The sequence below is a fragment of the Lactuca sativa genome, chromosome 8 (genome assembly GCF_002870075.4).
Source record: "Lactuca sativa cultivar Salinas chromosome 8, Lsat_Salinas_v11, whole genome shotgun sequence".
NCBI classification, from domain to species: Eukaryota; Viridiplantae; Streptophyta; class Magnoliopsida; order Asterales; family Asteraceae; genus Lactuca; species Lactuca sativa.
Window position 1 is genome coordinate 214,866,360 of NC_056630.2, and position 12,854 is coordinate 214,879,213.

Genomic DNA, 12,854 nt, shown 5'->3' on the forward strand with positions numbered 1-12,854 from the left:
CATTATGTAGTGCAGTGCGGTTTTATGCGGTGTGGGCGGTTTTTGTACGGTTTGATGAATAACTAAAAATGTTGTGTATTTTAATTGTATACGCATTATTATGGGCGTTCACATTGTAGTTTAGAGCATCATGAAAGCTTTTAACGACATTATACGGTGCAATGTGGTTTTCTTGTGGTGTAGAAACATGTAAATAACTAGCACCAAAATTTAATTGTTCGTTTACGTGAGTAAAGATGTCAGTTGTAAATAAATAAAAACATAATTCCACTTGAGTAGTTAATTTAACACTCATTCGAATTGATTCCAAACTGTTTATTATCCATTTGACTACTTTTCTAATTATATATATATATATATATATATATATATATATATATATATATATATATATATATATATATATATATATATATATATATATATGTGTGTGTGTGTGTGTGTGTGTGTGTCTTCTGAAGTGCGGTTTGAACCGTGATTTCATAATTAAAAACCACAAACCGTACCGCATAGAACCGTTTGTCAAAATTATAAACTGCAAACCGCACCGCGAATATCTAAACCGCATTTTGCGGTGCGGGAAGTTTATGCGGTTTGGTGCACACCCATAGTTAATACCTTAATTAGTTAAAGATTACCAAAGAAGGTTACATTGTTGTGTTTTACATAATTATTGTGTGAACGAATGAACCAATGAGAATTCAGGAAAAACAAATCTGGACCAATTATTTAATTAGAATTCCCGTAATTATATTGTAATTAATTAACTAATCAGTTTCTAAAAACCACTGCTATAAGGGTATTTCAGTCTTTTATGAGAGAATTAGAAAATGAAAAATCATATTTGTAGGGATTCTGTCGAAAATCAATGGATGTATTTTTTGAAATAATTTGAATATATTTTAAAAGAATACATTTTGAAAGAATATGTTTATGCTTGAAAAATAACAATATTCGTAATAGATATTATGACCAAATACATATTTTTATTTGATGAACTTCTTAAAAATATAAAAAATTATTGAATCATTTATTAAAGAACAACAACATTCTTAAAGAACACTCATTTATTATTGACATTATTCAAGAACTACAGTCTAAAAATAAACAAAAAAACGCATTATGATCACATTCTATAAGAATACAATGTTTTAGAGTTAGTCATTTTTATAATCTCCATTCTATAAGAATTCAATGACATTCATGAAAATATCCCTTCGACGACTATTGTTCATCTCAGTCTCACACACCACGTATCGATGACCATTGTTCATCTTCATCACACACACTATCATCCAACCTCCAAGCCTTTGATCATCATGTTCTGTAACACTTGAATTGGATATGTTTCCTTTTAACCCTTCATAATTTAAATATTTCATTTTTGGTCCGTGTGGCTAGTACACGGGGCGTACCATAGTGTACGCTTAGCGTACTAGAGAGTGGGTAATTATGGATTCGAGCCTCGCACGCTGGGCATAATCTGGCCAGTTTGAAACCCTAATTTTTAGGGTTTAACCCCTATATAAGCTCATTAGGTCCCATGAGCTTGGCCTTTTATCAGCCTCCATATGCCCTAAACCCTAAATTTCGATCCTTATTCATCATTTTGTGTCTTGGATCTGTTAAGAAGAAAAGTCTGTGTCTTATTACTCCTTTTGAAGGAATAGAAGAAAAGTGAAGGTGCATTGCTTGGTGTGAAGCATAGAGATCCAGAATCATTCTTCCTTTTGCAAGTCAGTTTAGGTATAAAGATCTTATCTTGACAACTCCTTGTATGAACCTTCTTTTGGACTTGTTTATGGCCATTTTAGTCCCTTTTGGTTGGTTCTTCTGAGCTAGGGTCGTTTCAGAAGGCAAACCTTGTAGATCTAGGCATTTTGGGGTCCCATTGTTCATAAAAATGCAAGCTTGGAGGTGTTTATAGACTCATGCATGTGTTAAGACCCTTTGTTAAGTTATTTTGAGCTCTAAAGCCCCATTAGTCCATGTATGCACATAAAGTTGGCAACTTATGTGATAAACCACCTTAGAGAAGTTAGATCTAGGTTTTAGGTTAAAGTCTTAACCAAATTAGTGTTGAATAAGGAAGGTTGGAAAAGTTGAGGAGTAAGTTGGGCGTACAAGCTGGTACGCTACACGTACAAGCCTCCATGCGAGTAGCTTGGCGTACGAGCTGAGTACGCCCCGCGTACTCAGCAGTTGGGCTTCAGAAGGTTGGGCTCACGGTGTTGGGCTAGGATTGGACTACAGATGATTAGGGCCTTGTTGGGCCATCAAAATGCTATTTTCAGATTGGATATTGGTTGAATGCCCCTAAAAAGGGGTTTAAGAGCAATTTGGAAAATTAGGCCATAATTGGGCTTTGGGTAATTATTGTGGTATTTGACTTTTTGGACATTTGGAATGGGCTTTGGCCTTGAGCCAAGTTAAAGAAGGGTAAAAAGGTCTTTTACCTTAGTTTGGACTTTTAGTGTGTCGGGATCCAATTATTAATTGGATGTTATTTTGTAATTATTAGTGCGGGGATTTTTGCAGGCCAGCAGCTAGGGATTCTTTCTGTGAGATTCGACAATGTGAGGTTAGTTTCCTCACCATGTTTAGCGGGTCTAAGGCATCAATGTTGACCCATGATCAACGATGCTAGGATACTAGATGTCTGTGTGACTCTTGTATGTATTTGTGGTTATATGTTTTGTATGTTGGGCGGAGCCCATTATGCGAGTTTGGGTGGGGACTGTTATACTCGGTGGGTGGGGCCCGATATATGAGTTTGGGTGGGGCTCGTTATGCTAGTGTGTGCGGGGCCCGTTATATGTTTATTTATGTATGGTATATGGTATGTTGGGGAACTCACTAAGCTTTGTGCTTACAGTTTTTAGTTTATGTTTTAGGTACTTCTGGTTCCAAAGGGAAGAGCTTGGGATTATTATAGAGCACGCACCACCTCATTCCGTATTTTGTGATTTACTCTGATATGATATGATGATTGATACATTTGTTTTATCTGGATTTTTATGATGACGTTTTTGGGATATTGGTTTTATTAAATTAAAAATGAAAATTTTGGGTCTTATTTTATAGATGTTACAAGTTGGTATCAGAGCCTTGGTTTGAGGGATTCGAACATACTCTCGAGTGTGTCTGAACTCAAACTGAGGATTTGGTAAAGTTTTTCAAAAAGAAATGTTTTAAAGAGAAAAACAAGTTTTCTAATACAAGAAAGGGTGTAGTGGATGCAATCGACCGAGCTCAAGTAAGTTTTCCCAACATACCCATACATGTTATCTGATATGATTCGATCTATGAATCTGTGAATCGCATGCTAGTTAGGGCTACAGATCTACTCAATAATTGCATGATAGAATGCTAGGAGAGATGAATTTGTATGTCTATTGTATGAGCTTGTAGACTTGTATGCTAGTACCGATCAGTCAGTGATACGACAGCCTGATTATGTGATGCTTGGTTCTGATTACTTGATGCTCAAATGCTGCTTGCTTTGTGCTCTTTAGGAGTTCTCACTAGGTTTAGCTTACTAGTAAGCGAATATGCTAAGTTACATATTATGGGAACTAAATAATTTTAGAAGGTTAGGTTTTAATTCTATTGTGCAGCTCTTGTTTAAGTCCAACCATTGTAGTGTGAGACCTCTCATTCGAAGAATTATATGGTTTTAGTGATATGTAATTGTATTCGTGAGCTAGTTAGAGGAAGTTGGCAGGAGTTCCTTCTGCAGTTGATGGCAGAGAGTGGTGTGGAGTTTCCCTAGGAAAACCTAGGATGAGATCTAGTGATACGAGCCTTATTTGGTGAGGATTAATTGTATGGATATGCGATGACTTGGCGGACTCAAGACAAATCTCGAGGAAAGTATGGATAGATGTGGAAGGTAGTATGGGCCCATACTACTAGAAGCAGAGGATCCGTACTCGAGTCAAGAAGAGCTGCAATGAAACTAGGAAGCTGGTAGAATTTGTGTTCCCTTGATATATTCTGATGCTTATTCTGATGGTTTATATGGTCTATTTTCAGTATGGTGACTCTGGGAGGTAGACATGTTGGCAGTTCTGGTGCTGGAGAAAGTCCGGACTCAGAATCTGGAGCCGGGCAGCTAGATGATCGGACTAGGGAGTTCATCTCGTCTGAGATTACGCGTTTCATTCTTGACCAGAATCATTGTAACGCCCAGTTCCTGGTACGTATTTGTTTTGATTAAAGGTTCTTTTTGGAAGAGCTACTCGGCAAGTTGTAGCCCTAACTCGCCGAGTAGATGTCGAGATGGGTGCGGGCTTTAAGTGATCTACTCGGCGAGTCCATGCCTAGACTCGACGAGTAGGCCAATCAGGAGGAGACCCGAATCCTTAGGGTTTGCACCCTATTTAAATTTCCTTATAGCCCCATCTCAGCCTCTATCATCCTCAGAGCGTTCCTTGTCGAAACCCGAGCCTCCATTTGTAAGTTTGAGTGATTTGTTGCCTTGTGAAGGATTTTTAGGGCACATTGGAGCTTAGAAGGAGAAAAGAAGAGTTTGAAGAGTGCAAGAGAGGGAGTAGATCCGAAATCTACTCTGGGAGAAGCTTCCATTCAGGTAGTAAAGTCTCTACCTTGATCCTTAGTTCATTAGATCCCATTTTGTCCCAATTTGGTGGTTTTCAAGCCCTAAAACACCAAACTCCATGTTTTTGTGCTTAATAATCCGAAAGGATTTCAGATCTAGACTTTATGGATGTGTTAGAAGCATAAAGTTGTTGTGGTTGAAGTGATTGAGGACCCCCTTGGAGTGCATGACCTCTTAAAGAGCTTGGAATTGCATTTTTGAGCTTATAGGGCCATGCATGCACGTAAAGTTTGCAACTTTACGTGTTAAGCATGCCCTAGGATCATAGATCTGTGGTTTTGAAGAGTTGCATGTCTCAGATTTGGATTATATGGGAAATGGGTCAAGAGACTCGGTGAGTCCCAAGGTGGAACTCGGCGAGTTCTATGAATACGGCCTTAGACTCGGCGAGTTGGATGAACAACTCGGCGAGTCCTATGAAGATTGCCTGGTACTCGACGAGTTTTTCTTCAAACTCGGCGAGTTGTATGAACTGTTATTGTGTACGAAGGGTTTAAGTATCAGAAGTCCAACCCTTCGTGTTTGCACGTTGGATTAGCAATCTAACGTGTTCCGATAGTCCAAGAAACCCCAGATCCTCATACAGGATGTTCGGATAAGGATCTGGAAGCGAGTGGGAAGTCTGCTCGCATGAACTCGACGAGTTGTTCAAAGACTCGGCGAGTCGAATCACGAGCCGGTCCCATCGTCCTGAGTGGTGAGTTAAGGACGATTCAGTGAGTGGGAAGAAGGGGCTTGTAGAGTGGGACCGGGTTAGTGGAGAAGGACTCGGCGAGTCGGTACCATGACTCGACGAGTCCAGTCAACTGGAAGTTGACCTTGACTAAGGAGTTGACCTGGGTCAAAGGGAGGGTCAGTCATCTGACCTAAGGGTGTGAATGAGAGGCTAACCTATGTTTATGATTTATAGCCGGAGGATTTCTGATTCGGCAGTCAGGCGCTTAGCAAGCAGACTTCCGCAGTTACTTTCAAGGTGAGTTACCTTCCAGTAGCGGTGGGTCTACGGCCACAATGCCGGCCCACCAGTAGGAGTTGTATATAGATGATTGTCTTTGTGATATTCATCTATGGATTACTACTACCTGTGTTATGTTTATGTGCTAGTATGATATGATGCTATATGCTAGTGACAGTAGGGCGAGATAGCCCCCAAGATATCCGGTCGATAGGGCCGAAGGGGTAGCCATACCCAGCCATGCTAGATAGATTCTGATATTGTGATACATGTTATGTGGTAGTAGTAGAGGGGAGAAATAGTTCCCAGTATCCGGTCGAGAGGGCCGAAGGGGAGGCCAGCACCCAGATATGCTAGGCAGTATCCGGTCGAGAGGGCCAAAGGGGAGGCCAGCACCCAAACATGCTAGGCAGTATCCGGTCGAGAGGGCCGAAGGGGAGGCCAGCACCCAGGTATGCTAGGCAACATCCGGTCAAGAGGACCGAAGGGGTAGGTCGGGGACCCAGATATGCCTGACAATATACGTATGTTATGTGATTATATGGTATGTGGTACAGTGGGGGAACTCACTAAGCTTTGTGCTTACAGTTTTCAGTTTTGGTTTCAGGTACCTCTTCAGCTAAGGGAAAGGAGCCGACGCGGTAGCAGCATATCACACACACTCTTGTTTTTCCGCACTATGGATTTTCTGGGATGTACTCTGAAATATTATTATGATATTACTGGTTTTTAGACACGGAGTATTATTATGAATGATTTGAAATGATGTTTTTACGTATTAACCTAATTTAAAAAAAATGAAATTTTTAGCTGGTATTTTTGGGATGTTACAAGTTGGTATCAGAGCCCTGGTTTGAGAGATTCGGACTCACCTTCGGGGGTGTCTGAACTCAAATCGAGGGAGTAAAAGATTTTCCAAAAAGAAATGTTTTCTAAGAATTAAGAAAAGGGTTTGAGAAAGAACGAAGCGTGTGATGTGCGCGACCGGCCGAGCTCAAGTAAGTATTCCCCAAAGTACCCATACAAGTTTATGTTATGTTTATCAGCTTTTGTGGAACAACATACTAGAATAGGACTAGGGATCTAGGAGTGATGCCTTATGTGCCTGCTTTATATGTTTCAGCTGTATGAGAATTGCATGCTAGTATTGAGTAGACAGCAAGTAGGATAGCCTGATTAGGTTATACCTGATAGTATGAACTTAGCATTGTATGCTAGTACAGTTCCTATAGACAGATAGAGTTGATTGAGATGGTTAACCTTGTTTGAATGTTGCTTGCTCCGTGCTTTGTGGGACTCTGAATAATGGGAGTTAGCCATTAGGTGAATACGTCACGTCACATGTGATTAGGGTTGAATAATCTTAGAGTGCTGGATTTGATCCTATTGCGCAGCTCTTGTTTGAGTCCAACCGTTGTAGGGACGAATCTGTTACTCGAAGGATTATCTGAGCCTCATCACATGTGATGGTATTCAGGTAATGGCTAATTGGCATTACAAGGAGGCCTTCAGCAGCTGAGGACTGGTTGGGTAGAGCCAGAGGATTCCTAGGGTAAGCTTAGGATATGAGTAGCAGTGGTATAAGGGATCTGGTGGAGTCAAGGCAGTCCTTGAAGAAGGTACGGATAGATGTGGAAGGTAGTATGGGCCCATACTACTGAAAGCAGAGGATCTGGTGGAGTCAAGGCAGTCCTTGAGGGACTACGCGAGTTCGTCGCGTCAGAGATCACCAGGGGTATCCTTGAGTCGACCCCCATTATCTTCGGGTCGATCAAGGAAGGGATCATCGAGTTGATGGAAGATCGCCTTCGGGCATTCAGGAGCGACATGGCATCTGGCCAGTCGGGATCTCGTACACTGTCCTTTAAGGACTTTCGGGGCAGTGGTGCGTCGGATTTTCATGGGGCGAAAGACCCCATTGCCGCCAGACGATGGATTGCAGACATCAAGTCTGCACAGTTGACTAGCTTCTGCCCCGAGGGGTCGAAGGTGAGGTATGCAAAAGGCTGTTTACGAGACCGAGGTCGAGATTGGTGGGAGTCAGTGGGTGACTCGTTGGGAGCCTCAGCGATCGAGGCTATGACCTGGTCGAAATTTGTGACCAGATTCAGGGCAGAGTTTGCGCCGGCTATCGAGCTTCAACAACTGGCCAGGGAGTTTTTGGACATGAGGCAGACGACAGAGACTGTGGCGGAGATCACCGTCAAGTTCCGGGAAAGGGCATTGTTGGTGCCCCAATATGCGGGTGATGAGGACATGAGGAGGACCCGCTATCATGACATGCTCCGAGCTGATATACGGGAGCACATTAGTTTTTCAGCTTGCCCCACCTTGGACTCTATGATTTCCAGGGCGAGGGAGAGGGAGATAGATTTGGAGCACATCCGGAAATGGAAGGCAGAAGAGGGACAGTCAGGAGGGGCTTCGGGGAAGAAGCCCAAGGGATCAGATTTGGGGCCGAAGGGCCAACAGGGACGGGGCCGCTGCAGGAAATGCGGCAAGACGCACGAGGGGGCGTGCAGGTTGGGATCATCAGGTTGCTATAAGTGCGGCAAGTCTGGGCAATATAGCAGGGATTGTACTGCTTCGGCAATAGTTATTCAGACGTCTGAGTTGCTGTGTTTCCACTGCAACCAGAGGGGCCACAAGAAGGCCAATTGCCCCCAGTTGACAGTTGCAGCGCCAGTGAAGGCGCCGGCTCCAGCGACCCTGCGGATCACAGATGGCCGACAGGGCATGGCAGAGGCTCCAGTGGTGAGGAGCCGGGCATTTCAGCTGACCGCCGAGGAGGCACGCGCAGCACCCGATGTGGTGACGGGTATGATTCTTTCCCTCTCATTTATTTATATGATGTTATGATATTGATATGTGCTCGGTATATGTATATATATGTGCTAGGATCGTTCCATATGAACGGTATCCCAGTTCAGGTGTTATTCGACTCGGGTGCTACCTGATCGTTTGTTTCCCTTGCGCTTAGCAAGAAGTTCATTGAGTCTTCGGGCATGTTGGATTGCCCTTTGGAGGTGGAGATTGCCGACGATCGATCAGTGCGAGCGTCATCAATGTTCAGAGATTGTGTTCTGAGGTTATTCGAGGAGCGCTATTTGGTGGATCTGGTTCCCATTCCGTTGCGTGGGAACAAAGTGATTATAGGCATGGATTGGTTGAGCCCTAATGGGGCGGTGATAGATTGCGCACAATAGCTAGTGCGAGTCAGGACCCCAGGTGGGGGAGAGTTAGTGATTCATGGCGATAGGCCGCAGTTTGGACCCGCAGTATGTTCAACAGCGAGGGCTAGACGCTACCTTCAGCAGGGATGCGCAGGATATGTCGCGTACGTGATGGATACCCGGGAGGCGGGTAAAGCGAAAGTGAGCGAGGTTTCGGTGGTGCGAGATTTCGCAGATGTTTTTCCAGAGGATCTTCCTGGGATACCTCCGGAGCGACAGGTGGAGTTCAGGATTGACCTCGTTCCTGGTGCAGCTCCGATAGCCAAGGCACCATATCGGTTGGCTCCTCCTGAGATGCAGGAGTTGTCTACGCAGCTGCAGGAGCTGCTAGACAAGGGATTCATTAGACCGAGCAGTTCACCCTGGGGAACCCCGATCCTGTTTGTGAAGAAGAAGGATGGGTCGCACCGGATGTGTATAGATTACCGGGAGCTGAATAAGGTAACGGTGAAGAACCGTTACCCACTCCCGAGGATTGATGATCTCTTTGATCAGCTTCAGGGAGCATCTTGGTTCTCCGAGATTGACTTGTGCTCGGGTTATCATCAGATGAGGGTCATAGAGGAGGATGCGCAGAAGACCGCATTTCGGACGCGCTATGGCCATTATGAGTTCGTGGTGATGCCGTTTGGGCTCACCAATGCTCCTGCCGCGTTCATGGACCTCATGAACCGCGTATGCAGACCGATGCTGGAGCGGTCTGTGATAGTTTTCATCGATGACATCTTGGTTTATTCCAAGACACAGGAAGAGCATGAGGAGCATCTGAGAGAGGTTTTGGAGACCCTAAGGAGGGAGAGCTTGTATGCCAAGTTCTCCAAGTGTGAGTTTTGGTTGCGCGAGGTGCAATTTCTCGGACACCTTGTCAACCAGAACGGAATTCTGGTCGACCCGGCCAAGATCGAGGCCGTGATGAGATGGGAGGTTCCAAAGTCTCCATCCGAGATTCGGAGTTTCCTGGGATTAGCAGGCTATTATCGGAGATTCATTCAGGATTTCTCCAAGATAGTCGTACCCCTGACACAGCTGACGAAGAAGGCCATAGTCTTTCGGTGGGGACCTGAGCAACATGCTGCCTTTGAGACGCTAAGACATAGATTGTGCGAGGCGCCAATCTTAGCCCTACCAGAGGGCGTAGAGGATTTTGTGGTTTACTGCGACGCGTCCATTTCAGGGTTTGGCGCGGTACTAATGCAGAGGGGACATGTCATTGCCTACGCTTCGAGGCAGCTCAAGCCTCATGAGGCGAACTACCCGAAGCATGATTTGGAGTTGGGGGCAGTTGTTTTCGCCCTCAAGATTTGGCGACATTACCTCTATGGAGTCCGGTGTACCATATACACGGACCATAAGAGTTTGAGGTACCTTATGGATCAGCCGAATCTGAACATGAGGCAGCGTCGATGGTTAGATGTGGTGAAGGATTATGATTGCGAGATCCTTTACCATCCGGGGAAAGCCAATGTGGTGGCCAACGCGCTTAGCCGCAGGGCAGCGCCACTTAGGGATATCTGTCTGAGGATGACAGTGGTAACTCCACTATTAGAGCAGATTCGGGAGGCTCACCGGAGGCTATTAAGGAGGAACACCAGAAGAGCGAGCGTGTAGTGGGTCAGGTTTCCTCCTTCGATTATGATAGTCGAGGACTATTGACATTACACCGTAGGGTGTGGGTGCCGTATCACAGGGGCGTGCGCCAGATCTTGATGGAGGAGGCGCACAAATCCTGATTCTCTATTCATCCAGGGGCGACGAAGATGTATAGGGATCTTCGTCTAAATTATTGGTGGCCCTGCATGAAGCGGGATGTGGCTTGGTACGTTGAGCGGTGCTTGACCTGCAGGAAGGTCAAGGCCGAACATCAGAGACCACATGGCAAGATGCAGCCGTTGGACATCCCGTTGTGGAAATGGGAAGATATCACGATGGATTTTATCACAAAGCTTCCTAGGACTGCGCGTGGAGTAGATTCGATTTGGGTCATCGTGGATCGATTGACTAAGAGCGCCCATTTTATTCCGATTCAGGAAAGCATATCGGCCGAGAAATTGGCCGACATCTATATCAGGGAAATCGTGGCGCGGCACGGGGTGCCAGTATCGGTTATCTCGGATAGGGATGTGCGTTTTACTTCCAGGTTTTGGAAGAGATTTCCTGACGAGTTGGGCACTCGTTTGCATTTTAGCATCGCCTTTCACCCGCAGACGGATGGTCAGAGCGAGCGGACCATCCAGACTCTGGAGGATATGTTGTGAGCATGCGTGCTAGACTTCGGTGGTAGTTGGGATACCTATCTTCCCTTGGCTGAGTTTTCGTATAACAACAGCTACCACGCGAGTATTGACCGCCCTCCTTTCGAGATGCTCTACGGGAGAAAGTGCAGGACCCCGATTTGTTGGGGCGAGGTCGGTCAGCGCGTCATCAGGAGCACCGAAGTGGTGCTCAAGACGACAGAGTTGATCCAGCAGGTTCGTAGCAGGCTGCAGACTGCACAGAGTCGACAGAAGAGTTACGCCAACAGAAGGCGTTCAGATTTGGAGTTTCAGGTGGGTGACATGGTCCTCTTGAAGGTATCACCCTGGAAGGGTGTCATTAGGTTCCGGAAGAGGGGCAAGTTGGGCCCCAGGTTCATTGGTCCTTTTAGGGTTTTGGCCTAGGTGGGTCGGGCCGCCTATAGGTTGGATCTTCCAGCAGAGCTTAGCCAGATCCACAACACTTTTCACGTTTCTCAATTGAGAAAGTGTTTGGTGGACAAGTCTGCAGTTGTACCCTTGGAGGATATTCAGGTTGATAGCAACCTGAATTATATCGAGAGACCAGTTGCGATCTTAGATCGAAAGACGAAGACCTTGAGGAATAAGATGGTTCAGTTGGTGAAGGTGCAGTGGCAGCACTGGAGGGGTTCAGAGTGGACATGGGAGGCGGAGGAGGAGATGAGGGAGCACTACCCAGAGTTGTTTCTGGAGTCAGCAGACTTCGAGGACGAAGTCTAAGATAAGTGGGGGAGATTTGTAACGCCCAGTTCCTGGTACGTATTTGTTTTGATTAAAGGTTCTTTTTGGAAGAGCTACTCGGCAAGTTGTAGCCCTAACTCACCGAGTAGATGTCGAGATGGGTGCGGGCTTTAAGTGATCTACTCGGCGAGTCCACGCCTGGACTCGGCAAGTAGGCCAATCAGGAGGAGACCCGAATCCTTAGGGTTTGCACCATATTTAAATGTCCTTATAGCCCCATCTCAGCCTTTATCATCCTCAGAGCGTTCCTTGTCAAAACCCTAGCCTCCATTTGTAAGTTTGAGTGATTTGTTGCCTTGTGAAGGATTTTTGGGGCACATTGGAGCTTAGAAGGAGAAAAGAAGAGTTTGAAGAGTGCAAGAGAGGGAGTAGATCCGAAATCTACTCTGGGAGAAGCTTCCATTCAGGTAGTAAAGTCTCTACCTTGATCCTTAGTTCATTAGATCCCATTTTGTCCCAATTTGGTGGTTTTCAAGCCCTAAAACACCAAACTCCATGTGTTTGTGCTTAATAATCCGAAAGGACTTCATATCTAGACTTTATGGACATGTTAAAAGCATAAAGTTGTTGTGGTTGAAGTGATTGAGGACCCCCTTGGAGTGCATGACCTCTTAAAGAGCTTGGAATTGCATTTTTGAGCTTATAGGGCCATGCATGCACGTAAAGTTTGCAACTTTACATGTTAAGCATGCCCTAGGATCATAGATCTGTGGTTTTGAAGAGTTGCATGTCTCAGATTTGGCTTATATGGGAAATGGGTCAAGAGACTCGGCGAGTTCTATGAATACGACCTTAGACTCGGCGAGTTGGATGAACAACTCGGCGAGTCCTATGAAGATTGCCTGGTACTCGACGAGTTGTTCTTCAAACTCGGCGAGTTGTATGAACTGTTATTGTGTACGAAGGGTTTAAGTGTCAGAAGTCCAACCCTTCGTGTTTGCACGTTGGATTATCAATCTAACATCTTCCGATAGTCCCAGAAACCCCAAATCCTCATACAGGATGTTCGGATAAGGATCTGGAAGCGAGTG